At 41.4% G+C, this 27,145-nt stretch overlaps 1 protein-coding gene across 4 annotated transcripts in view; it reads right to left on the bottom strand.

Annotated features, from left to right (window-relative positions):
• Positions 1–27,145, bottom strand: part of CDK14 (cyclin dependent kinase 14) — a 562,452-nt gene that overhangs the window by 447,786 nt on the left and 87,521 nt on the right. Inside the window, exon 1 of one of the 4 annotated variants that reach the window (XM_053655084.1) lies at positions 4,839–4,927. The exons of the other annotated variants lie outside the window; for them this stretch is intronic. The gene's annotated coding sequence lies outside the window, so the exon portion shown is untranslated. Of the gene's footprint in view, positions 1–4,838; positions 4,928–27,145 lie in introns of those variants that run through there. 4 annotated transcript variants of the gene reach the window in all.

Genomic DNA, 27,145 nt, shown 5'->3' with positions numbered 1-27,145 from the left:
TCTCACTCTGAAACAGATGGCTATATAAATAAAGACAACTCACTTCTCCTCACCTACAGTAACCATCTTTTTAATAAAATTTCAATGCATTACTAATGTTTGGATAATAATTTGGCGATTAGTGTCACGTGTGATGTTACAAAGTTTAAAAGTTTAGTGTTTTTATTCCCATAAAATAAATCTAGATGCAAACCCCACCAAAGAATTCAGAAAAAAAATATAGGGCATCATTCAATGTACGATTGACTTTTGAAGCTCTTAAATTTTTCAGAGAATCATATATGGGTCACTAACCACACAGAGCTCATGAAGAGGGAACAATGAACCGTGGGGAGAAAATAGAATGCAGCCCTCAGTGCCGCTTTAACAACTGGCCTGTCCATTGTAAAGAGCTGAGATTTCAGCAATAATAGATTTGGCAGCAATCCATTAATAATAAAGTCCTGACTGATTTCATGAGGACTGGTTCTATAAACCTTTCCTGGGACGGAGACGAGTCAATAACAAATCCTGGCTCAGATATGCAAGGTGCACGGAGCAGAGCAGTGGGGCGCACACACCCTGCTGTTTGCCACCTGAAAGGACCCCCCAGTGCCCCAGGAGCATGTCACTGTCATCTTTGTATTTGTAGTGAGATCTCATTTAGCTGAGGGATAAGCAGTGGGGGCAAACTTGTAGCTGGGCAGGAAAGGAAGTCCACAGAATCTCTCTCCCTCCCAAACCTGCCAGACAATAAATAGAACACTGGGACATTCTTTCATATCCTCCTCCTCTCCTACACGCAAACCCAGTAACCTCAAGAAATTGTTGTGTATGCTCAGTAATCAAGCAAACTGGAGAGGGAGCTTGGGCAAGACACAATGCAAGTTGACAGAAAAGACAGATGGGAACTCAAGATTTCAATGATGATGACAATGATAATGGCTATTACTGAGCTCTTCTTACATAACAGTCTCTATGAAAAAGATGCTTTATATGTAGTTTCTCAATTAATCTTAAAACAAGCCTGGGGGTACTATTATTACCCAATTTTACAGACATTACATTGAGGCATATAAAAATTAAGTACCACATCCAAGGCCACTCAGAGAGTGAACAGAGGACACAAGATTTATCCCAGGACCCCAACTACAAAGCCCAAGCTGTTAACCACCAGGTTGTCTTCCCTGGAACTTCTATCCTGAGAGAAATATGCAAATAACAGACCGGATCTACAACACTTCTCTCATTCTTTCTTCTGGTGCAAAAAAAAAAAAGGACTTTTAAAGCTGAGCAAAGGACGTGCTTTGTGGTGTAATGTTTTCTGACCCATCTTCTCCTCCTCTGCCCAATTTCCACCACCCAAATGCTGCCTCCTATCAAAAGTCAGAAATGAACATCTAAGTCGTGTTTGCAGGCAGAGGGACAGAGCACAAGACTCACTGACCAGGACGAGCTGGGGGGATGGGACAGTGGGACACCGCTGGTTGGCTCTTCCTCCCCCGCACATGTCTGGGCTTCATGGCTCCTTTACTAAACGTTAAGAATCATCAAGTCAGCTAATGGCTGATCAACGAACAGCTCTGGGAACATTTACTTTTCTTTCTAAAAAGAACCCCCATCAGAAAAAACAGAAATTTGAGAAAGAGAATGTTATGTGATGGAGTCGGCCTGACCTCATCCCATGGAAAACTGCTTAACATGACACTCAAGCTTACACCCTCTGCCATTCCTCTCCGTCTAACTCAGAGGATAACTGGGGTTTTTGGACAGAGTGTCCACCGAGAACAGCCACGGGACACGGAAGGAGGCTTGCAGTGGGAATCAGGAGACTCTCCCATTGGCGGAATGTATGATGCTGAGAAGCCAATGAGATAATACAGTTGCAGAAATACCTGCTGGTTCTAAGAGTCTCTGATTCTCCTGTAAGAGAACCTCAACAAGATCAGTCTTTGCTTGTAAAGTTAGATAGAATAAGGTACTAGAAGTGGAGAGGGTACAATTCAAATGTTAATAGTGACAGAAGCTACAGGCCAGCCTTCCACTTAATATTTCACAGGTTGCTGCCCTCCATCAGGAAAGAACTGACATGACAGTGTAAGTAGCCCAGTTACCATGCTCAGTTCCCAGGCCATGTAGAGAATCCAAATGTGATACATCCATCAATCATTCCCTCAGAGCATTTCTAACCCGCACACCCTGCCCCTGCTTACCAGGTCTTTATTTTTAGTATCTCTACATTATCTATTATGGTGTCCATATGGAAACTTGACTTAGTGAAATCACATAAAGGTGGGGGGACACAGATTCCTGTCTTTTCCATAGAAAAATCAAAGTATACATTAAAAAGGAATGAATGTATGAACTTGGATGAACTTCACACCCAAGCTAAGTGAAATAAGCCAAGCACAAAAGGACAAATACTACGTGATTCCACTTCATGTCATATGAGGTACCTTGACTAGGCAAATTCATAGCCTCCTTTCCAGGAGACTGCAGACCTGGGTGGAGGGGTCTTGGGGAGTTATTATTCAATGGGCAGGATTCCTGCTTGAGAGGAAGAAAAAGTTCTAAAAATGGATCATGGCGATGGTAGCAAAACACTGTGATTGTCGATAAAATGTACACTTAAAAGTGATCATTTTTATTGTGTATACTTTATGCTACAACATAAAAATGAAAAACATCAAAGCATACACTATCTGTTTCACAAACAAGTTAACAGTAAATTAAGTGCTCCCAAATTTCTCCATGAAATACTTTAAAAGAAAGTAGATGGCATGTTCCCTGGGGACAGAGGCCAAATCTACTTCCTGAAAACACAGTAGCTACACTACTACACAGACTCTTCATAAAGGTTTGTAAATAAATGATTAAAAGAAAATTGACAAAGCACTCTCCTTAAATGAGAAGCTGAATATTCCCAAAGGGGAAGCTTACTTATTCCCAACAAGTAAGTTTAAAAAGCATTAAACTTACTTATTCATTAGAAAGTATAATGCAGTATATTGCAGAGGAAAATACCAATATTATTATACCTAAGCTCCTTCAGTTCAAGGAAAGGAGTGCAGCAAGTTCATCTGTCCTTCTGCATGGCATGTCCTACAATTTCTTACCCATGGTAGATGGCTAATACATGTTTGTACAATGAGGAATTTAAAAATGCATGATTGTAAAATCAATGCTATATTATTGCTCTACTGTTTATTCCCCTTTTAAAAATGGCTTACTTTTTGCAAATGTACAACTCCTTCTGTCACGGGGCAAAAGAATAAACCTCACAGCTAACACAGAGTGAAGGTAAGAATATAAATAGCTAGACTATATCACTCTCAGAAACAGAATCACCAAAGGCAGGGCATATCCTTTTCTGCTTAGAAAAAGAGTTAATTTAAGAAAAACTTAAAGAACAATGGAAATATGGGAAATAAAAGATCATTTAAAATGTCAAACAGAAGAAAATCTGAACTTTATTTGGAAGAAAATTCAAATATTCACTCCAAAAAAATCAATGTCTAACCATTACAATAAGCAATTGAGTATATTCAGAAGCAATGTTGAAGGCTCCTCCCTCCCAAAAGAAATTCTAGTGAACCCTAATATATTATCAATATTTCTCTCAATTAGCCTATTAAGTAACCATGTGTTCTTTTTTAAAAATGCCTATGTCACAAAATGATACACAGCTGGCTGGTGGCCAGCATGCTGCCGCAAGTTCTGATGATGTTCTCCACTAATGTTCACTACCTTCACCACTTATATTTTACAGGAATTACTGAGTTAAATATACATAAGTAGAATGTTTTTGAAACAAAAAATCAAATGCTCTCATCCTTAACATTCAGCACCTATATAATAGTGCATCCTAATAAACGCACCAGGACCATGTAATATAGTAGCCTCACTTTCAACAATATGAAAACATGCCCTTCAACTTCAACCAACCCTACCCACTATACTCTGTGCCAATTAACAAAGGAAACAGGAATGCAACCTCTATAGACATATCGACGTCTACATGTCTCTCTCTCAACTGTTTTTTTTTTTTTCACGAGCTGGCAGGCATCGTTTCGGAGTAGGCTGTCTGCTGCCCCAGTCTTCGTGCATGAAGGGGTTCTCCATTTGCATCCAAAATTCTCATGGTCCACTATTGGAGCCAGCACTTCAAACAGACCTGCGTGACGGATCATCACTTCCATACATGAAAGCATAACCACGACAGGTGTAACGATGCAAAACACCAGCACACTGACCTCTGCCAGGCAGCACACACTTACAGCAGGTGCATTTCTGTGCCCGAAGGGAACGGGTGGGGGGGGATGAGCATGGAGGAAGCCCCAAATCTTTAATATATCGGAGATGTTTATTCCACTCAGATCCAACCCAGCTCATTCACAGGCATCAGTTTACCCAAATGAAAAAAGTGGTCTTCCGTCCTTCACTAGCTTGACTCAGGGGGCATGCAGCCAAACCTAGCCAGGCAAAACAATCTGCAAGATCTCTAAGCCGTAATAAATAAGACAAGTTTAGAAAGAAATAAGACTCAGCTATGGCAAAGCAGCACAGTCGCGAAACCTTTTCCTCATCTTATCGCTGCTACTGGTGTTTACAAACTATAAGCAGTAGCCTCGGGAGCCTCAAGAGACTCTCCCATGAGTAACCTCCTGCCAGATCCCTAATTTAAATACCCCCTTGATCAATCTGTGCCGGTTTTGGCAGTTAAATGGAAAGGGATGAGTAAAATGACATGCAGAAAATGAATCCTTTTCAAGTTGTAAATGAGTGAGTCAGGATTCAGACTTGCCGGAGATGTTCCAAATTAAAAACCCTGCTCTAATTTTAAGCATGCTCTCTCTTACCGGTCTGTTGTTGTCTCCCTCAGGCTCGATTCACCTGGAACTCTTTAACATGTCTCCAGCAATGTGTTTGCACCAGGCCAGGCGCATCCAGTAACTGAATTCACATCTTTCTGCACTAGCAAGCTGAAATGGTACGGCCGTACTACAACCAAGACAGGGGGAAGCAGAAGAAAAAAAAAACCCCCACACACACACACAATCCAGAAATCACCCCAGAGAAGCTACTCTTGATGCAATCAGACAAAAAAGGTTCAGAGGAATACAAAAGACATGCTAACACTCAGTAGCAACAGCTCTAACAGTTCATTTTTTTTCCCCAAAAAATCTAATTTTTTTTTTCTCCAAACACGATGGACTTGCCTGTGGAGTTCCCAGGAAGGCAGAGTAACCGGGCTCTGCAGCAGCATTGCAGCCAAAGTAACTGTGCATATGCTGCCCAGGCAATTCACAGCACACTGTCTCTTCAGAGAGATATTGATTTGCAATGCAGGGCTGCTTCAAAAGAACACAGAATTGGAGCCAAACAGCTAATGGTGATTGCATGGAAGGAAAAACATTTAATCAAGGGGATGCACCTCATCATGTTCAATTCAATTTTTTAAAAGCGCTGGAGGAAGCCAGTAAGTATCTTGAGTGACAACCCCATTAAACAATAATCTGAGGTCCTACAGAAGGCCAAGTTTAGGCGACCATCATGCATGCTGCAAAAGCCACTGAACTAGTTTAATGGGTCTATGTGCATACATTTGTTATATGCAAATGGGGCATGAGAAAGCTAGAAAAATAATGCACCTGATATGTGAGGTAAAGAAAAATGCACAGGTAGCATTTCTGAACTAAAATGATAAAACACAGTTATGAACCTGCAGAATTCTTGGTGGGTTAGGCTCACAACACTCTCAAAAGTAAAATGCCAACCCCAACCAGATCTCACCATCCTTAGGCTAATTGTGTCAAGTCATGCCACAGGGTGCAGGGTGGCAGGGAAGAATGCCAAACTGCTACTCCCATAGCGACCCCTGCGGGAGAGCTGCCGATCAACAACTCATCCTTGCTTAAATGGTCCCTGTCCTCAGAAAACAGAACCACACAAGGGCATAAATTAGATTAAGACACAAGGAAACAACTACGAGGTAGGCAGGAAATTAAACAAAAAAAGAATCAGGCATAAAATGTGACCTCATAGATATTCAGTTAATTAAGAAATTGAAGTACAAGAGGAGGCGACTATTCTGTCAGTGATGAGTGGCCAATATTCCCATAGCTCCCAGAACTGAGTGCACACTTATAAATCAGAAAGCTCAGGGAAAAGCATTTTCCCTGCACATCCTAATTGGTTTAAACGAATTATCTCCTCCATCCTCCATTTGAGAACCATCCTTACTTCACCACCCTTCTGAGCGACCTGTGAACACACATACACACACAAAGCTTGCTACAAAGTCTTACAAAAAGTTCTTCAAACATGAATACTATGTATGCCCTCCTTCACCAAAGCCAAGAGAGAGAGCTATCTGCTTAATATCTGGAAACTATTATGTTATATGAACATCATTTATGTATAACAATTTCATTTCAATAACTCTCTCAAACATCTGAGGTTTTGCTTATGACTGCTGAGCCCTCCTGCCTACAAAGACTTCTTTCCCAGAACCGACCTCTTATTTGAGTCATTTAGTCACATGCTGCCTCATAAAACTCTCCCATATTATCGGCATCTTCCCCACGTTGAAGCCCTTGAGAAACAAATGGTATCAACCGCATCATTTTCTATTCCCCCAAAGCAATGACGCAACACTGGGCATCTAGCAAATATAAAATAAATATTTACCAAATTAATGAATTTCACAACTCCATATATTAGCGCTTCGATAATCTCCCCTCCCCAATCATTCAATGTTCCCTGGGGAAAATCCACATTAGAAGTGTTATCTTTAGTCACCTAATTTAAGTAGATCCTATTTTCTATAGAGTTGGTGGGTAAAAGCATGTACAGCATTGGTATTCATGAAGCTGTCCTGTATAAAAGCCAAAAAACTTAACACAAAGTTTGCTCTTTATTCTTTCCTTTCCTCAGTCAAAAAGCAGATACTGCTATGCCCAGCGATAGGGACAACCGTGCTCTCTGCATTCCGAGAACCAATCACTGCTCAAAAATAAAGCAAGTCACCCTGACCGGTGTGGCTCAGTTGGTTGGGTGTCATCCTACAAACCAAAAGGTTGCCAGTTCGATTCCTGGTCAGTACACATGCCTGGGTTGCGGGTTCAGTCCTCAGTTGGTGGGAGGGCAAGAGGCAACCGATCGATGTTTCTCTCTCACATTAGGGTTTCTCTCCCTCTCTATCCCCCTCCCTTCCCCTCTAGAATCAATATAAAAATTTTTTTTAATTTATAAAAATATAATAAAGCAAGTGATCACAATACACTGAACTGTTTTCAGATCACTTTGGTTAGACACAAATAATGTTCCTTAGGTGGCTCACAGAGGGCTTCCCAGAGGAGGCAGCCTGAGCTGAGGCTTCCGGGCAGCGCCCGGGGTGGGGGAGTGGGCACCTGAGGAACAGCAGGGCAGGACGGACAGGCCAGAGGACAGACACTGGAAGCTGCCTGAGGAAACCACCCAGCAGTGCGCACGGCGGCGGCAGCTGCAGAGGATGAGGAGGGAGAGGTGGCCGTGCCAGAGCATAACGAGCACTGGAAGCCCCGCCAGGAAATTAGGCGTCTGTTCTACAGGAAGCTGCCGTTTAATCCAATAGGAAGGCACTAAAGGACTAAGGGCAGAAGAGTGGCTGGATGGGACTTTTCATTTTATAACGGCGTAACCTGTAGAAATGGGTGGGAGCAGTGAACAAAGGGAGGTGAGGGGGCCACTTGGGAGACTAAGACAGTAGTTCGGTCAAGGGCCTGAGCTAAAGCAATAAAAGTGGAGATGGAGAGACAAAGGAGGGGAGAGACATTCCAGAGGGATGACTTGCTGAGTGACTGGACATGAACTGAATGGAAAGGGAAAATCCAAGTGCAACTCTAAATTCTTGGCATAATTAGGTGAAAGATGGGGTCACAACCAAAGGAGTGGGTACAGGAAGAACCAAAGCCTGAGGAGAAGGGAAAATTGTCTGGAATTCCATTTTCATGCATGTGGAGTTTTAGGTATCCTGGGAACATTCGAGTGGACATATAAGGTAGGCACCTATCTAAGGACCTGGAGCCCAGGGTGGGGGTAGGGGGAAGGTCAAAAAGTTCACCTATACGTCCTGGGTCAGGGTTTCCTGGAAACAGGGCTGAGCAAGGATTCTTATTCACCTAATTTACTGAGGACATGTTCTCAGAGAAAAGGGGTGAGGAGGCAAGGCTGGAGGATGGGAAAAAGCCAAGGAAAAATGTGGTCTCGGGTAAGACAAACACACCCACCAGTAGTCCCACTGAGGCAAGAGGGCCAGCCTTGCGTATTTCTGGCGGACGCCACCACCAGGGCCTGGAGAGGAAGGGCCGCCATTTAGCCTGCACACCAGGCAAGCAGGGAACCCACAGCACTCCCCACGCTATGCTTCAGGCACAAGGGACAAGTTCCTTTTCCACAAGGCTTATTCTTGCCTCAGGAATCTTTGTCTTTGCTGCTCTGTCTGCCTAGAATGCTCTTTCCCAGCCAGCTCCTTCACATTACTCAGTTGGATCTCAGGAATCTCCGCCCCAAGGTCCTGCTTGGGCCGCTGCCTCTTCTGTTGCTGTTCCTCTTTCCCCTATGATACTGAGCTGGTTTGGCTTCACTGTGGAGTTGACTTTGTTGATTTCTTTGTCTTCCTCCCCCACTAGGATATAAACTGCTCAGGAGCATGAACTTCTATGCGTTCATTCTGTGTTTCTCTAGCCCCTGGACCAGCACTGAGTACTTGCTGAGTAAATAAATATTAGAAGGAGCTGCTGATAACAGTACTCAAACTAATTCGTTGAACTCCTGTGGAGGGGAAATGGACAGAAAGCCTGAGAAATGTGTGGGGCAAAAAACAGTCTCAACAACAGCCTACAACTATGGAAGGAGTTTGGCCACAGGGCAGAAGTATTGGGGCTGGTGCACAAAGCTGCAAGGAATTAATCACTGTGTTCACATCACACGGGATTCACAGTCTACTCCCAGGAAGAACATCTTTCTTAGGGGCCACTGAGACGTATCTGAAAGCATGCCGTAAAAGAGCGACAAGAGAGGTTAAAATGAAGGGTCTATCTTTACAGAGAAGAGACAAAAAGTCTTTTGTGAAAGTAGCCTCTCAGTGGGTATAAAAGAAAAGGCAGGAACAAAAACTGCTGACAAAAATGCTGGAATCTGACATCTGCTTAGGTCATTTTCGCAGAAACATTTAAATTAATTTCTTGAATTGCCTGCCTTTATATGTGATGTTTAATAACTCGAAGTGGTATGCATTTCCCTGACTTTTAAAATGGTTTATAATGAACACAATCTGATCTTCAACTGATGATGAGGTCAACGGGTACCATTACGGATAAGCCACTGGAGTTCAATCAGGGCCACTGGGTCGTGCTCTCAGCATCTGACATCTATGCGCTTTCTGCCTCATTTATATGGTTCATCCTCTCTTTGCTTTAGACTTTCCCTCCTGGGGCTCTAACTGTGCCTCCTCCTTCTAACACCACCACACTCTTCCCAGTCTTGCCACAAGCTTCTTCAACCGTCCTCATACTGCGCAACTAGATAAGTGGGCTTATTGGAAACTGTGTGACTAGGGGTTTGACGTGTAGACAGGTTCAAAGCAGAGCTGGGAGCTTTCTCCTGAGCGGGAGAACTATTAGCCTAGACACCCACCCACCACAGGCTGTGCCCTATACACCTTGTGGGCCTTTCTCATTTGCGCAGAAACTCTTATAACCTATCAAGCTCTCTCAGACTTACGAGGCTGCCAGATGTCTGATCTTCACTTACGTAAACAGGATATTACACACAGGTGCACCAGTCCTCCCCTCCCCCCACCCCCCACCCCCCCCACTCCTCCCTGCCCAGAAAATGAACCTGGAAAAAACAAATTGAAGGAAGAAGTAGAGAAAGACTTTAACAGAAATAAATAAATAAATAAATAAATAAATAAATAAATAAATAAATAAGAAAAGTGTAAAAAATAGGAAAGAGGTAAGAGTAAAGACTATTTTGTGCATATAAATCTAATACGAGTCACCTAGTTTATCAATTAATTTCATGAAACCTTTCAGCTTTTAAAGAGAGAAAATATCGTATTCTGAAAAGTGATAAAGAAAACATAAAACTTTCACCAAAACACGTTGACTTTCGAATTGTTATATTCCATGCAACCCTAGTAATTTCTATTGTGAATTTTTACAGTGAAATGTTCAAGATATGACTGATTAAAAATGTTCATGATGTTTTAGAAAAGCCAGACTAATTTTGTAAGAAACCCTAAAAATTTTAGGACTTAATTCTTCTCTAGGGATGCCAGTCATTACTTACATTCCTAGATAGTCAAAGAAATCTTACTTTCATAAACGTTGAAAGGCCATTATTTAACCACAGCACCAAAAATATCCATATGTCATGCATGGCATTTCAAATTCTATCAGTAAACACATGTAATTCTATCACAGTCCAATAAATGTGTGCCTGAAAAACACTGCGTTCTCTTAAATTGCACCGTAAAAACAAGAAGGCTTCTAGGGAAAATAAGGTGGAGGGTGGGCCATTCAAACCCTACCGCGTCCAGAACACTAATTATCAACAAGACACTCCCATCAAATACCCACACTGTCTTCATCGGCCCCAGTGCCCACACCAGGGCTCACACAGGACCCATGTTCTGTTTTCGTTTCTTGGCTGAAGATATATCCTGGGCTGGGGAACTGCAGAAAATATGTCCAGGTGAAAACAGTTCAGTTATGAACTTCCTACAGGTTGCAAATTAAAGTCCAAAGAGAGAGCTCTAGCAGGAGAACTTTAAGTTACGTTAATAAAAAGCAGCGTAGAAGACTGCCATTCATGAACCTAATATCAGAAACTGGTAGCGGCAGACTGCGGTAATAGAAAGGCCTTGCCCGGGCTGCTGTTTGGAGTATCATCCCGTACACCAAAAAAGGGTGCAGGTTCGATCCCCAGTCAGGACACATACCTAGTTTGCAGGTTCGATCCTCACTTAGACATGTACAGGAAACAAACAATCAATTTTTCCCTCTCACATCAATGTTTCTCTCTCTCAAATCAATAATATCCACAATTGAGAATTTTTTTAAAAGACTTATTTTTTGCCTACATTTTAAAAACCTGAAATCTGACCCTTCTATCGAAGGTTTCAGCCTACTCCTCATCAGAGAACCATTTTCCTCTGTCCTGTACGCTGTGTTTCCTGGCTGTTGGCCCTTGGTGACCCCAGGGAACTACATGTCTGCACCTTAGCCTTTGCTTTCCTCAAATTCCTAATCCTTTTCACCTAAGGCCTGTATTTGCAGTCAAACATACATTACATGGTTTCTACATACATAAGCATACACATTTTTGTAGTTATTATTTATTCAGATGACATGTCAAACACATGGACATTTCCATGGCCCAGTACAGTTTTTCCTACTCTCACCCCAGCAAAAACACAACTGGATTTTTGACATGGCACCATGTCCCACGTGTGAGATGAAGCAGAAGACCGAGATGTACGAGGGGTTTTATTACGACCACATTCACAAAAGAGCAGTATCAGAGAGTTCCAAATGTGCAGTGCTAATACGATCTGAGAAATGTGCATTAAATTAGAAGACCTCAGTGGCAGACACGAAATCCTCAGTAGCAGCAGGAAGAAAGGCAGAAGGCTCTGAGAACAGACGTGAGGATTTTCTCTCCTCCCGAAGTCAGGATGCCAGTGAGGAGAGAGCCGACAAATCCTGGACTATCACAAAGCTTCTTAAGGAGCTAAGGCTCGTTTTTAAAAAACTTACCTAAGTGTTTGAGTTAACTATGAAAAAGGGAGAGACAAGGTTTTCTAGTTCAGGGCTGTAAGTCAGCTTTATTGCTTTTAAAAACATTATCCCAGCTTTGTAAAATGTCACTTAGTTAGAAGAACAGGAAAAAACCCAAAAGGAAGAAACCTTCCTGCCAAATGGACAAATAAGAAGTAATTTCAAATTACATTTGATATTTTAAAATCTAGGAATTCCCCGACACTGATTTACCATATAAGGAAAACAATATGGAATTTTCTCGGAAAACTAAAAATGGATCTGCCTTTTGACCCTTTTGACCTGGCAATTCCACTGCTGGGACTATACTCTAAAAATCCTGAAACACCAATTCAAAAGAACCTATGCACCCACTGTTCATAGCAGCACAATTTACAATAGCCAAGTGCTGGAAACCACCTAAGTGCCCATCAGTAAATGAGTGGATCAAAAAACTATGGTACATTTACACAATGGAATACTATGCAACAGGAAGAAAGAAGTAAGCCCCACCCTTCACGACAACATGGGTGGAACTGGAGAGCATTATGCTAAGTGAAACAAGCCAGGCAGTGAAAAACAAATACCACATGATCTCGCCTAGAATTGGGACCTAGTCAACAAAACAAACAAGAAAGCAAAATGTAACCAGAGACATGGAAATAAAGAACTGACAGTAACCAGAGGGGAGGTGGAGGAGGAGGATAACAGGGGAAAGAAGGGGAAGGGTTGTCAAGGAACATGTATAAAGGACCCATGGACAAAGCCAAAGGTGGGTAGGAATGAGGTGGAATGTAGGGGTAGGTGGGGTGGGAGAGTTTGGTGGAAGGAAAATGGAGATAACTAAACTTAAACAACAATAAAGAAAAGAAAAGAAAATATTAACATAAAGAGTATTTATTCAATAATTTGCTTCCTTGGTCTTACTCTATATACCTCAGGAATAAAACAAAACAGGAAGCAGGACCATGGGAAAGAATGAGTAACAATACTGTACAATCAACAATAAACACAGTAATGAAAAGATAACTCACAATTGAAATTAAAATACGTGCTCCTGTGTAATTTAATTAACTTTCCTGTGGCCAGTGTCTTAGTATTTGCCCTTTCCAGCTAACACTGGTACTAATACAGATCCTTCTAAAACTACATGTGCATCACTCTCAAAGACCAGAAAGCAAACCAAAGTCATCACTGCTCTAAGGAAGCATCACCAGATGACCGTACCACCAGTCCAGTCTCACTGGCGTAACAAAGAGCGAAGTTCACTCTTTTAACTTACTCCCACCCTCATTTTGTAACCAGTAAAGTGGTGGTGGCAGCAGCACACAAATACTGGTTGAACCCTTTCCACCACTCCTTGTGGAATGTTGGCCCCTCCCCCTGCAGTCCAGGGAGGGATGCACCTCGGATTTTTCCAACCAGAACTGAGTTGCGCCCCATCCCCCTCCCTGATGGTCCCAAAGCAGAGAAAGTATCAGATTAGCCAGCAGTGTTAATGTCTCTATCCCTGAGGAGAAGCTGGACTGACATCCTGAAACCACCAAGATTTCGAATCCAGAGATGAGGGCAAGAGAGAGACAGCACCGGACACATGCAATTCCTGGTCCCAGCTGCTGGGGTCCTTGGCACCGCCTGGCTGCCTGACCTTCTAAAGTGTGCCTGCTCAGCCCTGGTTTCTATTCTGCTGCACCATCCTCCCAATAAGTCCCATTTTTTTTCTTCATCTACTTCAGGTTGGGTTTCAGTTCCATGCTAGTAACCATGGAAATAACATGTACAAAAGGATACAGAGGTCCTGTGAGGCCCTTATGCCAGAACTAGAGCTAGGTCATGAATAGGTGTGTTGTTTTAAATTCTAGGAAAAAGAGACTTCAGGTTGATGTGGACTTATACGATAGAAGGAAAGATAGGCTTAATAGCAACCAAAGGTATTTACAAAGCTACTTCACACACCCACAAGGTATAATGACATTTCTATAAAATTACACTAAATGATCACATATATTAAATTTTTTTTCAATTTATTATTATAACTTACATGGGGAAATTGCATAACTGCCATAAGGCATGGGGCATTACTTATTCATCAGTTATCTGTACCTTTTGGAAGCCTGAATACTTGGACCAATTAATTTAACAGGCACCCAAGTTGCCGTGGTAGCAGGTATTCAAATTCTAGGCACATTACCTAAAGGGACATAAACTGATTTAGCCTTACAAACTCCATTTATAAACTGTCGGTAAATATCACCACCCATAAGTAGCTAAGAAATGTCATAGGATTTATGAAAGGGAAATCAGTCTGATCTCACCAACTCTGGTTATGAAGGAAAGAGAGTTATTAAAAATTAAAGAAGTGGATTTTGGAAGAAGCCACAAAGGTACACTAGGGAATTATGGAACATATAAAGAAAGCACTAAGAAGACTTTATAAAGCAAACTACGTTTCCTGTATTTTGTTACTAAGGAATTTTTGTCACGTTCTATTCATTTGCCAAACATTTATTAACCTTTGTGTGAAGTACTATGGGGGGTACGACGATGAGTAAGACACAGTTGCTGCTTTCACGGACAGTTACACAAATAAATATAATATGAGAAATAATTGCCACAGAGAACTAAAGAAAATGGCACAAAAGTTCAGGAGCAGGGAGGCCTCAGAATGATGGATCAAGCAAAACTGGCAGATGTTCACTTCCGGTAATCGAATTCTGAATATAAGAGCCACAAAGAATTCACTGCGTAGGATGTTGCGGGGCAGGGGATGTATATATATCCAAAGACTAGCAATGATCACTCTGAGCGCAAGAATTGTTATCTGTATCTGGATGTAATTTGATCATTTAACAAAGAACCTCTGTCATCTGATAGGAGAGCGGCCTAGAAGGGTTGAACAATTTCCGAGATCTGAACCCTCATGAACAATGGTTCTTTTCTCCCCGCTAGTGGAAGATTATTTGGATGGACTCCAAGTCCACTGCCTGCCCATATGGTTCCAAGATGTGGTTTTTCCTAGTTGTCCTGGTTGCAGACAGCCTAACTCCTTTTCCATATTCCTTAAGGAAAACTGGGCTTCGGGAAGTGCTGCATCAGCTAGTCACGGGGAACTTGGAGGCCCTCCTTCCCTCCCATTCCTCTCCCCAGTATTCACTCTGCTTTAGGGGAGATGGAGTTTTACTTACCAGGAAACAAAGGCCAATTGAATAGCTTAATTTTATGAATCCTCCCCTGGGTTTTTCTCAGTAGTCACTGTTTCTCCTAACTGTTCAAGAAGATTCAGTACATATGAAAGTTCACATCCAAAACAATTCATCCTTCCTGACTGAGCCCAGCAGGACCAGCTCCTTCTACGAGCACATAGTCACTACAGCCCCACCCGGACCACCTGACTTCAAGGACCATCCACACCTGGCGTGGGCCTACCTTGGTTCAGATAGTTCCCCTCCACCCCCAAGTTTCTTTACCTCAGAATTCTAAGGGATGAAGCAGGTTTGATAAGGAGAAAAGAAACGTCATAGATGAAACCCTGTAAATAGGTACCCCTGCCTCACATCAGCCGCGGCACTGCCTTCTTTAACAGCCATGGACTCTTGGGCTCATTTTCTCAGTCACTCCTTAAGTCCATTGGTTCCTATTGATTTGATTCTTCTTCAGTACCTATATTCCCATTTTTATTGCCATTGCACATTGTCTTTTCACCATTCCATGAAATTTAGTCACTTTTTTAACAGCTACAGGTGCTACCTTATTAGAACCCTTCTCCTTGATGTCTCCTTTGGCCGTAGGTAGAAGGAGCTATTTATAGTTCTGCATGAGTTTTAATGCAAAAATTGAAATCATTCTTCTCTTCTCTCTCTCAATTTTCTTACTTTTCTATCATATTTCTCCATTGTAACTACAAAACTGCAGCTTAAAGATAGGTTTCTTGAAGAGATCAGAATGAAAAGAGATCTTCCCCCCACGGGGGCACACACAGGGAACATCAGGAGGGGTGAGTGCTGCCAGAGGCGAGCTTCACATTCACCAGCAGGAAAACCAGCCACATCATGTGTTCTTACCTGCCTGCCACTCGGAACTTTGGAAGAGAGAAGATTAAAGAAACAAAAACTCATCAAGAATCAATTTTGCCAGTAGCAACCAACTAACTTTTCAAATACATAGTTCTAAATTGGCAGGCACACATTTCCAGCAAATTTAGGGTTGTTTTAAGAAAATTGGTGCCAATCAATGGAGTAGGATGGAGTAGGACTCCATCCTCTGAGATCAAACTAAATAAAATGTTCCCTCTGATCAAAGAAGGAATAACAGTCGGAGGCATCGGCTTTCAAAACGTACACAAATAATTGGCTTCCTTGTTAAAATCTGGTGACTCATCCATGATGACATCTGTGCAGAAGTGCACCTACCCACAGGTGCTAAGTCTCCATCACAAGAAGCCTCTGCCATTCTATTCTCTCATGTACAAAGGCTCTTACCGCAACGTGCAACTAGCATAAGGCAGTACAACCAACAAATTGCATTTTAAGATTTGGCACCATAATTAATCGATAGAATTCATTATTGTGCTATGATTGCAATTAGCATGAAATTAGAGCAAGAATATACACACAATATAATTAGTGCTAGAAAAGTGTATAATAAAAGCACAGGTGAAAATACCACACCCACAGGATTCTGAAGATGGCCCCTTCTCTAAGATATTCTCCACATGCACTGAAAATGTAAGGTAAACACATATTTGTGTGGGCAATTCATTTTGAACAAAATTAACCCAATCCTATCTGTCAAACAAGCATCAAGTAGCATGTATCTGCTACTTTTCTTCAATTGTTTAAGTACTCCAAAAAATATTTTTGTGTCACGGATTTTGCTTCACACATAGAAGGCCTCTCTAGAATCTTTATCTTGAAATTACTTCTGGGCTCACAGAAAATCTCACACAGGGCAATCCAGCTTTTTATCAGTTCAAAGACACCATCTCACATCTGAGAAGGTAAAAAGAAAACCACATTGTCCATGCTCTCAAAGCTGCTACTTTATATTTTTATAAAGTTAAAAATCTTTTGATTTTTTAACACCATAGAAAATATAAAAGCCTGTGCCTTTCAATAGCAATTTTCTCGTGTTTACAGGGACTGTCAGTACAGGAGTGAAGGACTGCTTCAGCTCAGCATGACAGGTAGGGAACAACACTGCCATTATTCCCAAAGTTATCTTCCACCTTAAATCTCCCTTGATCTCTCAACCCTCCCAACTAGAACTTCATTGCTATGATCCCTTTATAACAAAATTCCTCAAAAAGTAGTTTATCCAAATTGGCTCCCCTGCCTCTCCTCATTTTCATTGGGAGGGGGTGGTATGGAGATATAAATGACATATAACATTGTATTAGTTTTAGGTTTCCAACATAATCATTTGACATATGTATATATTGTAAAATGATCCCCACACATCAATCTTAGCAACAATTTTTTGAGACCAAAAGCAAAGGCAACAAAATTAAAAACTGCCCTTCATTCTCCAGCTCATTTTAATGAGCTGATTCCGTGACTCCACCACGGTCCGCAAAGGCCTCCACGAGGCTGGGCCCAGTGTGTGACTCCCAGACCTCACCTGGATCACTCAGCACTGATCCCCGCCTCCGTTTGGAACCTCTCTTCTCTCCTACCTTAGGACCTCTGTCTGCTCAGTCTCTGGAAGTTTCTCTTCTTTCCAAACTCCAGGACTGGGACCCTGGACCTCTTTTTACCTCTCCTTAGTTGATCTTAAATGTAACGGTTTTAATGTCATCGATACACGGCGTGTCCCCAAGCTTACAATCTCCAGGGCCTAGCTTTCCCTTACCCCCAGACTCGTATATCCAGCTACTTCTGTGACAATTCCTTTCATACCCAGAATATGAATCTCAAATTTAACAAGTCCAAAACCAAATTCCTGATTCCATACCCTCCCAACGCTGCGCACCCCCCACTCCCCCAAACAGTCTTCATTTCAACAAATGGCCCTTCTATTCATGCACTTGATTTCTCCAGTCAAAAACTGGAGGGTCCTTGACTGTTCTCTCTGATCTCCTACATCCCATCCAACAGCTGGTTCTCTTCACTCTACTTTCAGAACAGACTTCAAAGCCAACCACTTCTTACACCCCCATGGCCTCCATTCCAGTCCAAGTCGCCATGATGATCAAAACGACCTCCTGACTTGTCTTTCTGATGCTACTTTCCTACGCCTCTCCCTGCCCTAGTCCATACACTACAGCCAGGGTTTTAAAAACTATCACTGTCCTGCTCAAAATCTGAAAGCTTCTGACTTAGAATGAAATGCTACATGCTAACCATGACCTTCTCACAAGTCCCCTTGTTCAGTCTTCTGGCCACCCTGAACTCCTTCCTGGTTCTTGAGAACATGAAGACCCTCTAGCTCGGTGATTTTTCTTTCAATTTTTTATTTACTAATGGATTTTGGAAAAAGAGAGCAAGAGAGAGAGATTTTTCTGGTCTACTTATTCTTCACTGGTTGATTTTTGTTTTGTTCCCTGACTGGGGATCAAACCCACAGCCTTGGTGTATGGACATGATGCTCTAACCAAGTGAGCTATCTGGCCGGGGGTAAGCTCCTCCATATCTCAAGGCTGCTGCACCCTCTTCCTCCACATATTCCCACAGTTTGCTTCCTCCCTTCTCTGAGATCGACACTCAAATGATACCTCCTCAGAAATTGTTTCCATGATCATTCTATCAACACTTCCCCTCATGTCTCTCTTTCCCCTTTCCTTTCTTTGGTTCACCTTCCTGGCACTTCTTGACCATTAGATTATATTTCTATTTACTATCTTTCTGTCATCTCCACTAAAGTGGAAGTTCTATGGTGGCAGAAATTTCTCTACCTTGTTCACTCTTAAATCTCCAGGGCCAAGAATACTGCCTGGCAAATAACAGGTGCTCAGTAAATAGTTGTTGAATAAATACATGAATGAATCATTTCCATACTATTACCCTTTGCTAACTGGGGTAGAGAACAGATATTTCAGTTGTTTATTACTGTAATACATATGGTATAATGCCAAAAGGAACCATTAAAGAGTTTTGAAGTTATATTTTTAGAGCGTCATAGTGCTATCTAGGGGATGTTTAGACAGAAAGGGCAGCATGGGTATGATAAAGAGGTAGGAAATAGCAGAATATCTTTTGGGGAGTATAGGTAATTCCCTACAGAAGATCTGAGGAAAGCTGGGAGAGAAGGAAGCAGGACAGGTGAGAGGTGAGGCCTGGAATAAGGCTGGAAGCAGACAATGGGCCACCATGAAGGGTTTTTCTGATCTCCTTTCAGAAGGGTGCCTTCTGAATTTGGGGTTTATCTTGTAGCAAAGGAAGCATATGAAAAGAAACAGCAATAAGAGTTTCATATGAGGAAAAATTACTCTTGTCACATAAGATTGCATAACCCACATAATTGTATCTGTTCTTAGCTAAGTAGCAGCTCAGCTGCTCAAGTTCTGCATAGACACAAGACATGCCATGTAAGTCTTAAATGATTCTTTCACCCCTTACCATTCATACCTAAAAGGTAGTCACAGTTTCTTGCTCAAAAATCTTTAGCTAGTTTTCCAAATGAAATATTTTCTCAGCAGGCTCCTATTTGAGTATTTTCAACTTTTGATCAATTAGGTCATTAATTCAAGAACACTTACATGACAGTTGTTAATTAATGCACACATCCAGTGCATACACAGTGAATCAGTTAACCCACTTACAATACTAAATATCAATACCACATTGCATAGGGGAATATTTAACAAGATTTTTCAGTAATTTTTATAATTAGCAAAAAATTGGCATCTGATCATTCAGATATTGAAAGAAACAGTCTAGTTTATCCAATATAAGCTTCCACTTAAAACAAAAGAGTTCAGTTAGTTGAAACAAGGGGCATATAAAAATTCCTACATTTTTCAGGTTAAAACAGCAGGTCTGATCTTAATATTTAGTATTTACTTATATAAAGAAGTTTAATATAGAATACTAAGTTTCCTTCTTAATTAAAGGCCTTTCAATTAATGTTAAATGGTTAATTTTCACTGGTTTGTTAAAAATTACTGTTTGCCTTCTGTCCCTCTTGGCTTCCTCCATATCCTTAGTATACGCAATGTAAGCATTACTTTCCCTCTCACCTTAGAGCTTCCTCTCAAAAACTCATCCGACAGTCACTCCATCTTTGACTGCTTCAAAAGACATATATCAAATTCTCACTGCACAGCCAAGCAACTGAGGTGCAAAAGTGAAGATAACAACTCAACCCTGAAACAGGTCTTGATGACCGTGATCCATTCTTGCTTCCCCTCCACCTCTGAGGTACTCACCTCCATGTGTGGACTGTCCCTCTGATTTATACAACCCACCTCCATCTGCTTTAATCTCTCTATGCAAATCACTTAATTTCAACGACACACTTGATCTTTCCTCCAAGATCTTTCTTATATTAGCATCTTTGTGCTATAAGTCCATTTTCATTATTTTAAAGATTTTATTGATTTTTTTAGAGAAAGGGGAAGGGAAGGAAAAAGAAAGGAAGAAAAACATCTAGGTGAGAGAACCATCAGTTGGTTACATCTTATATGTACCCCAACCAGGGAACTGAACCTGCAACCCAAGCATGTGTCCTGACTGGGAATCAAACTAGCATCCCTTTTCTTTGCAGGATGATGTCCAACCAACTAAGCCACGCCAGTCAGGGCTGTAAGTTCAAATTTTAAAGGAAGCAAAGTAACTCTGACAAATACACAATGGTATGGTATCAGAGCCAGCTGAACAACTCCCCTCTGCTCAGAAACCAGGTTTGTGATTAATACCAAGTCAGAGAAGATCTCAAAGGGTATCATTAAGAAAAATGAAAAAAGCAGCTCTGACCAGCATGGCTCAATCGAGTTGGGCCCAAAGCAACCAACTTGTGCTGTAAAGCAAAAGGTAGCCAGTTTGATTCCTGGTTGGGGTACATGTCTGTGTTACGGGTTCAGTCTCCAGCAGGGAGCATCTGAGGCAAACTGATCGATGTTTCTCTACTTCTCTCTCACCCTGCCTCCCCTTCTCACTAAATACACACATAAAGAACGAAAAAGCAGAGGCCCCAAAGTCAGTGACCAAGTGGATGCTCTCTCACTGGCACTTCTTCTGTGCAGGTGACACAGACACTGAACTGACTCCAGGGACACAGAAGCCACACAGCACAGTGATGCTGTGGCACAGGCACAGACTAGTTCAGTCTCTGCTCTTCTGATCCCCTTCCCTTACAAGCCTTTCCTGACAGTTCCCAACAACACAACCATGAGCATATGGAGTTGCAAGAAAAGCTAAAAGGAAGGAACCCGCACAAGTTATTCATCACAAAGCCTTGAGTTACAAGAGAAGGGGGAACCCTGGAGATGCTGTCCCGGGGGACACTCACACGGCGGGGCCGATTCTGCCCCGTTGCCTCCACGTCGGTGCAGGCATCACAGACCAGGGTCTGCTACAGGGCTCACCAGCAGCTCACATAACTTCACAATTTCTGTTCAATAAATATTTAAGTACAAAGGAGGGAAGGTGTTTAAAGTTTTAAAAATGACCTTTAGACATCTACCTTAATATTTACATTCCACAGAAGGCATCACATTTTTAATACCTTTGGGAAGAATACACAGAGCAACCATTTCAAAGTAGAAAAAAGCAAATATGTACGAAACCTAAAATATTTCTCACAGGAGCATGAAGAATTCTGGGCTTTCACACACAGGCTAAATGAACTCTCCTTTCATTCACGTGCTTCTCATTTGGATGCACCTTTTCCCAATGCACCCCACAAGCTACCGAACCCTGCTGGCAAAATGTTTGTCTCTGGGGGGAAATTTTTCTAACTTGACAGAAGCAACGCCTGGAATTTAAAGCAGTTTTTCTTTCTCATCAAAACAGTGCAGTGACCTCTATGCAAAATGTATTGAAAAATGCAAGACAATGCTACAAGGTAGAAAATGAAACTTGGGTTTATGTCTACAAAGATATCACATGTATAATAACTTTTAGAGCGCACACACTGAAACAAAGAAAACATAAAGTAACCCTGTTCACACAGGGGCCCCTCCTGATGGTGGAGTCTCCCAAGGGAGACCCAGATACTGCTGCTGAAGCCAATTCTGACTACAAGCCTTCTTCACAAATCCCCTCTAGTGTCAAAACAGATACATAGAAATGCTAGTGGAGTCAAAATAAGATAAAAATTTACTAATACACACACTCTACTGTGCATTCTGATAAAATGTAAAACCCACAGTAAAATGAGAAATTATTTAAATGGATAAACAGGGCATCAGCCTGAGATTCAGAAAGAACAAGTCCAGTCTTGGTTAAATTCATGCACGGTATTCTATACATACTTATTGACTTGACTACAGAGCAGTATGATCACATGTAGGAGGTCTCAAGATCATTATTTCTTCTTCATAAGCAAGCCAATGTCACAACAAGGAGTGCTAAGTGGTTGGCTTTATGATCTAAGATATAGCAAGGAAGCACATCATCGTTCCATTCTCCAAGACTGAGAATGGCAGACTGGAAGAGCAAAAAATAACCTCCTGGGCTTAAATCTGAGGAGAGAATCTCTTCTTGCAACTATGAGAAGGACCATCTTTATCCTGAAGGCTCTGAGGAGTATTGAAAGGGAGGGGCAGGTCTCACCTGAGTGTTAAAAAGATCACTAGTAAGAATTTTGAGGATGGACTATTGAGCTATAGAATGAGTCACAGAAGCCAAACAGGGCAGCACTGTAGTCATAGCATGAGTGAAAGATGACAACTAAAACTGAGGTGACAGCCCTGGCTGGTGTGGCTCAGTGGATTGAGTGCTGGACTGTGAAGCACAGGGTCACTGGTTCGATTCCCAGTCAGGGTACATGCCTGGGTTGCGGGCCAGGTCCCCAGTAGGGGGCCACATGAGATGCAACCACACATCAATGTTTCCCTCTCTTTCTCCCTCCCTTCCCCTCTGTCTAAAAATAAATAAATAAAATCTTTTTTAAAAAACCCACTGAGGTGACAGAAATAGAATAGAAATTTGAGAAACAGCATATGAAATTAACAGGATGAGTATGTGAACAAGAGGGAGATGCTACAACTGATGATGATGACGATGAAGACAGCTGCGACTAACACTATTAACATTAAAATGTACTGGGTGTTGCACCGTGCCAGTCACTGTACTACATGCTTGTCCACTTTATCTCATTTAATCCTACTGATTATCCTAGGAGGTGGGTACTATTATTATTCTCATTTCACATATGAGAAAAATGAAGCTTATAGAGGTTGAACACTACGTCCAAGCTCACAGAAGTGGTGGAGCCAGGATTCGAGCCAGGGTCTTACGATGCCAAAGCTATACTGTAGGCCAAATTATCCCTTCTGCTCTGAACCTCCCAGGAGTCTGAATTCATGAGAACTAGAAAGCATTATTTGCCTAAAAGTACCTAGAGTGTTTATTATAAGAAACTTTAATTCCATACTGTCCCTCATATTCTGGTTTTTGTGAGTATCATCATGGCACTATTTTTCACAATTATGTTAGTCTCCCCTTAACACAACACATGGGGGTGCCACGCTGGCCTCAGAGGCGAACGGGGGTGCTCTCTGTCTCCAGCCGAGCCGTGGGGGCTGGCGGCTCTAGCAGCTCTGGGATTCAATTGTGCACAGTCCTCCATCCAGCACACGCTTGTCTTTAAACACAGGAAACAGATAATAGCACTCCCTCCCTGCCCAGAAGATGTTTCCATTTTTCTCCTTTAAGATCTGGGTAATTCTGACACTTGTCTGCTGACCCACGAATGTGGGAAAGACCCCAACATCACGCTATCAATATCTACATGTATGTGCACATTTTCTCTCATAAAGAGAAAATACAGATAGTGCAAGGTGACAGCATACAGATTTATTTTACCACTTCTGCAAATGTACCCTCCAATGTATCCTTTGCCGATCAAACAATGCGCATGGTTACAGAGAGAGCAAGGTTGTAACCTGTGCTGGAGGAATCCATCAGGTTTTGGTCCATAATCCATTCCTCTGACAGACCTTTGTTATAGCTCCTACCTTCGGAGTAGTTAATTGTCTATGGAAGGATAATAAAATCTCCCAGATTCCTATCGTACCAAATCAGTCCTTTTCTGCTTTTAAGATAGCCACAGAACCTCAACATTGTGATGAGGAGTTCTGTCCCTGTGAGTGGGAACAGAAAGCACAGCAGAACTGCTGGGTGTTACCTGCTCCGCTCCTCTGACTTCGGAGAGGGATACACACATAAATAATTCACACAGATTCATGTTTTCCTTTTTTAAGATTATTAAATGAAATGATTATTGTACTAGCATCAAGAATGTAAACAGTTTTTTGTTTTGGTTTGGTTTTGTAGACTTTGACTTTATTTGGAATCTCAGGGTTACTCCACAAGCCCTTTAATGTCTATCACGGTTAATGTCTATCCCAGTTTAATGTCTATCGCGGTTTAGATGAAGCCTAAAGAAGCTGTAACAGCTTTGTGTTGACCCAGAGTGACCACGGTGGTACAAGTAACTACTCTGGGTCAAGATCACAAACTCAGAAGCTAGACGAGACCTGGGCTCACATCATGACTCTGCTATTAACCAGCTATTCCAGCAAGTCCCTTCCTCTGAGAAAACCAGAAAAACAACCCTGCCAACCTCAGATGATTGCTGAGCATTAATCTAGTTGGTCTTTGTAAAGGACTTGGAACAAAGTCTTGCACAGTAAACACGATATAAGTGTTCAATCCAAAAAAAACTTTTTAATTAAAAACAAATATAATCCTGGCCAAACATTGAGCTTTTGCTGAGGCACTAAACAGTGAGAAGGTAAAACCAATTATGATGCACTCAAAAGCTAATTATCCTTCAAATAAAGTTTTTTTATATCTGTATAGCAATATGAGAAATATACTTCAGCAAGGAAACTGCATTTATACAAATGCATTATTCCCTGTTTTGAATATGTGTACAAAATGTGCTAAATCTGTACAATGGAGAAAAAAACAAATATGAGGAGGAGCTGTCTATTACCTTTTTAAATTAAGCGTAATTGTCCTACAATATTACATTCATTTTAGTTATACAACCCAGTGACTTGAAATTAATATACCGAACAATATGAGGTTTATTACTGATCAGACTCTGAATAAGTAGGTAACCTGTTATCCTATTAAGAGCAAGAACAAATATAAAATGGTTATAATACATTTGTACTTGTCTGTTTAAAGTTAAGTCATATGACCACTAAAGATTAAATTTATCTTTGAAAATGAACAGGACGGTTATTCATCATTGTGAGCCTCCATAAACTAATCCTGTCAGAAAAAATACATACAGGTCAAGCCTACAATCTATAAAATTTTCATTCTTTTTATTTTTAAATCTATTATAGTAATGTAATCTATAATCCATATTTTTAAATTATGGTGGTCAGCAAGAATCACATAGCTATCTTTTCCAGTATGTCCACATCTCTAAAGTACACAAAAAGCATTGAAAAACAGGTAGGAAATATGCCCGACGGTGAACTCTATTATTTGGGGGGATTTTTTTCTTTCCTTTTGGGGGTGGGGGATAACCTGGGTGGAGGGAATGGTGATTATATACTTCATTCAGATATCTAAAAGCGCAAAGGTCTTTCATCAGACGGAATTCTCTTCACTGTATAACTGTACTAAGATTTCACTAACGTTCAGTTCTGGGTTGCACCCCACGCTGCTTTTTTATGCCCACACCCAGCACCACCCTTCACAGTGAGTCTTTCAAACATTTTACACCCAGTCTTATTTCAGAAATGATTTTTAAGGTTGATAGCAAAATACTAACCTAGCAAAATAAAATAAAAATTCAAGGAGTTAGATGTTAAACATGGCAGATTAACCTCTCAGATTTTTCTCCCCTCTCCCTCTCCACAGACACGTTAGGAAGAGAATCAAAAGGGTGTGAAAAACCATGAGGACAAAGGGAAAGTTACAGCAGAGGGAGCTGCTGGCCAAGGGCCTGTCAGGAAGACATGAATGAGATGGAAACCAGTTCACGTGCAAAGCTCAAACAGGCCCGGTACAGCAAGGACAGAGACCATGTGGAGCTGGACAGAAAACAGGACAGCTGGGTGACGCCTCTCCTGGCCTCCACCACTACCCAATGCACCAGGTTATTCTCTGGAGATACTGACCTGTAGAGCCTGAGAACCCATTAGCCACAGTGGACTCAGAATCATGGAGGAACAGAGAGGGACTGAGTGAAAATGTACCAACTGAAAGACACTAGGACCTCAGATCCACTCGTTCAATCTGCTCCCACATACAGGGGTCTAATTTCTCCAAACGAGAGGTTAGAAGAGCCTTCTCTGGATCAACTAAACCTCTCTAAGAAACAAGGTTTCACATACTGACACTTGTGAGACCCCTGCTGAAGAACTGGCTTGCCATTCCATGACCACACAAACAAACCGATCTGCCAATAAGCTTCACACGCAGAGGGTGTTCATCTGCATGTCAGGACTCATTCTTGGGAGTGATAACCATACACTCAAGAATGGCCTCCCACATCACCCAGCCACTATTACATGAAATGTTAAAGGGACTTACCTAAGAAAAAGAAGATCAAAAACATGAACAATGAAATCACAACAAACTCACAACTATCAACAAATGAACCTAAAAGAAAAGAAAAACAATGAAAACAAAAACTAAGCAAACAACTAGAACAGGAACAGAATCAGAGAAATGGAGATCACATGGAAGGATTTCAGTGGGAAGGGGGAAGGAAGGAATAGCGAGGAAAGGGTACAGGTAAGAAGAAATGTAATTGGTAGGCATAAATAGATGGGGAGAGGTCAAAAATGGTGTAGGAAACAGAGAACTCCAAGAACTTAGATGTACAACCCATGGACATGAACTAAGGGAGGGACTGCTGGAGGGTTGGGAGGCAGGGCGGATGGGGAATAAAGGGGGGAAATTGGGAAAACTGTAACAGCATAATCAATAAAAAGAATACTTAAAAAAGAGAATGGTCTCTTACCTATAAAAGCAACATACAAATATAAACAGAAAGAGTCTGAATGTAACATAGACACCGTACAGAACAGAAGAATACTTTAGAGAAACTTGTATTTAAAATATATATATTTCATATTCCCTAGCAAACAATTTAAATGTAAACAAAACAAATAGAACCTATCATTAATATTGTCAGAGAAAGAAGGTATCACATACATCAAATGGGGATAGGAAGCTATATAAAAAATATAATCAATCACCAAGCAAAAGATCTCTGACATTAAAAGTATAATT

This window comes from Artibeus jamaicensis, unplaced genomic scaffold (genome assembly GCF_021234435.1).
Source record: "Artibeus jamaicensis isolate MK-2021 breed Jamaican fruit bat unplaced genomic scaffold, CSHL_Jam_final contig_923, whole genome shotgun sequence".
NCBI classification, from domain to species: Eukaryota; Metazoa; Chordata; class Mammalia; order Chiroptera; family Phyllostomidae; genus Artibeus; species Artibeus jamaicensis.
The sequence above is the reverse complement of the archived record's forward strand: the minus strand, read 5'-3'. Positions and strand labels throughout refer to the sequence as shown.